The 3,161-nt window shown below is 39.0% G+C and overlaps 1 pseudogene; it reads left to right on the top strand.

Annotated features, from left to right (window-relative positions):
- Positions 1 to 1,829: 1,829 nt before the first annotated feature.
- Positions 1,830 to 2,383, top strand: LOC101653081 (annotated as a pseudogene).
- The last annotated feature ends 778 nt before the right edge of the window (positions 2,384 to 3,161 follow it).

The raw sequence follows: 3,161 nt of genomic DNA on the forward strand, positions 1-3,161 counted from the left end.
AGTTTTCATATGTACAAGTTCAATTTGAGTATTTTATATCTTTGTGTCTCTTCTTCACATACCATACTTAATCTTATAGCTAGCTTTTTGAACATGTACATTACAGTTACAATACATGATTTTAGATACTTTGTTTACTATTTATAATACCTGTGTCAATTTCAGTTGGTGGAGTTATCTCCTTATCTTGGGCTGTATTTTCTTATTTCTTTGTATGTCTGCATGTCTAATAATCTTTAATTATATTATTGGCAAAGCAAATGTCATCTTTTGGGGCAGTGGATGTTTTTATATTTGTATATATATTCTTGTGTTTAGTGTTACCATGTAATTAGTTTCTTTGGAAATAGATTGATCATTCTGATTCTTGCTTTTAATCTTATTAGTTGAGACCAGAGCAGTGCTTAATCCTCATTAACTTTTCCTATTGAAGCAAAAACTCATAGACTTTTCTAACAAGTATGTCAGGCATTATGAGTTGTTCTCTGCTCTGAGCTAATGGAAAGATAAACATTCTGTGCACTGCCTGAGCACCGAATACTTCCCAATCCTTTAACTTGGTTCTCTTCCCAGTGTGGGGTCTATCCCCAACACTTAGTTGAAGAATAGAGGGGATCTATGGATGCCTGGGACATTCTCCTGCAGATTGTGGTATTCTGGGTTGACTAGAGAAACAAATTCATAGACACTCATATGTGTATAAGAAAATCTTTATATATAAGAGAAATTGAATATTGAGAAAACAACCCTTCCCAGTCCAGATCAAGTCCATAAATCTGATATTAGCCCATATGTCTGATACCAATCTGTAAATTCCTCTTCAGACTCAAGGAACACATGCAATGACGCGGAATACAGGAATATCACAGGTCAGTGGGTGGGAAGTCTTGTGGATCCAGTGGCGTTGTAAGCATCTCAGCGCTGGCATGGGTCTCCACGTGGCCCCTTCAGCTCAGGGTACTAGTGTAGCTCCATGTGTCTTGTCAGCTGCAATGTCTCCTCGGGAGTCAGTCTGCGTCCTGCCTCCAGCGAGCTATATATCTCCTTTGCGCCTCCAAATGAGGTCATCAGGCTGTGACCTGATTGACAGGCTAAACTCCACCCCTTCACTCTTAATCCTCTCAAGTTGACAACACATAGGTCTTTCATCTCTGGAACCTTCTTCTGTAAGTTCTGCTTTACATTCCCCAGATGCCCAGTTCAATCTCTAATTTTGTAAGATCACTGAGTTCCACCTTAATTTTTTCTCTTTGTGCTGTAGCTTGGACTCTTTCCATGGGCTGTACCTTGGGGCAATGAAAAGCTCATGGTATTTCTTCCCTCCCCATCAGGGATCTCTCGGCTTCATTGCCTGATATCCACAGTCTTGAAAATCACTGATAAACAGACAGTGACTCTCGTTCCAGTTGCTTCAAGAGTGAGTCATTCTTCATGATTTCATCTAGACTGAGAGTAGAAGTCACGTCTGTTTTGCAACACCAAAATTAATTACTCCTGTACATATAGTTACAATTTTTTAGGTTGGATAAACGTGGCTTTATGAAAATAAACAAATCATAGAATATAATGGCAAAAACAAAATTTATTTGGTTTCTATACTTATCGTTCCCTCCTTTCTTTCATTGCTCACGGGAAAAGGGTTTTGTTTTTGTTTTTAAAGACAGAGTAAAGATGCATAGACCTTTATGATAATAATACTTGTACACTGAAATGAAATTGTGCAGCGATGTGGCTCGAGTTGGAGGTGCACGGGGCCGGAGAATCCACAGACCTGTGATGGGTGGCAGCACAGAGACAGTGAGCAATGACTCTTCAAATTTGCAATAAAAATGGCCTCCACTGAAACTACATTGCAAAAAAAGGAATCGAAACAGAATGGAAAGAATCAGAAAGTTGAAGAGGCTGACCCTGATGACTTTGCGGTACAAGAAGTGCTGGATCGATGTGTTGTGAATGGGAAGGTGGAATGTTTCCTGAAATAGAAGGGCTTTAAAGATGCTGATAATACTTGGGAACCTGAAGAAAATTTAGATTGCCCAGAATGAATTGAAGCATTTCTTAATTCTAAAAGAGCTGGTAAGTAAAAAGACGGTACAACCAATCTATATGACAGTGAATCTGAGACAGCAAGTCAAAGAAAAAAAAGAGAGATGATGCTGACAAACTTAGTGGCTTTGCCAGAGGTCTTGATCCCGAACGAGTAATTGGGGCCACAGACAGCAGTGGGGAGCTCATGTTTCCCATGAAATGGAAAGATTCAGACGAGGCCAACTTGATACTTACAAAAGAGGCACACATGCAATGCCCTCAAATTGTACTTTCACAAAGTAGAGTTCACCACGATGATGTGAATGTAGTAAAGCCCATGGGAATAAAGCTTTAGGGGTCTTCATTTGCTGATGGGGCACAACTCAAAATGAGATGGAATAGCTGCAAAAATGACTAAGAATTGGAATGTGTAATGCACTAAGTATGGGTGCACTAAGTATGGGTCTAGGAAAATTAAAGGTAGTCTAAAATCAATGTAATGAATAAAGATTGCTATCCTGGGTGTCAGTGAGCTGATGTGGACTGACACTGGATATTTGAGTCATCAGAAAATCGGATGGTCCACTGTGCCAGAAATGACACAATCGAGAGGCATGGCCTTGCAGTCATCATCAACAAAGACACCTCACATCTCTCTGCAAGTACAGCGCTGGCTGTCTCTGCTAGCATTCTGTTTACCTGCCTTCAAGGAAATCCAATCAACACAATTATTTTTCAAATTTATGCACTAACTTCTAATGTTAGTGATAAATAAATAGAAGAATTCTATGAATGCCTTCAGTGGAAAATTTATTGAACATGCAGTCAAAATGCATTGATAATTATTGATGATATGAATGCAAAAGTTAAATACAAAAATGAAGAAATACTAGTTGAAAACTATCTTGGTGATAGAATGAATGCTGGAGATGGCATGATAAAATTTTGCAAGGTCAATGAATTGTTCATAGCAAATACTTTTTTACAACAATTCATACAGTGAGCATGTACATGGACATCTCCAAATGGAATACACAGAAATCAAATTGACTACATCTGTGGGAAGAGACGATGGAGACGCTCATTATCAGCAGCTAGAACCAGGCTTGGGGCTGACTGTGAAACAGACCAAC

This window comes from Echinops telfairi, unplaced genomic scaffold, assembly GCF_000313985.2.
Source record: "Echinops telfairi isolate 266 unplaced genomic scaffold, ASM31398v2 ScPeMD7_3533;HRSCAF=4204_1, whole genome shotgun sequence".
Lineage (NCBI taxonomy): Eukaryota > Metazoa > Chordata > Mammalia > Afrosoricida > Tenrecidae > Echinops > Echinops telfairi.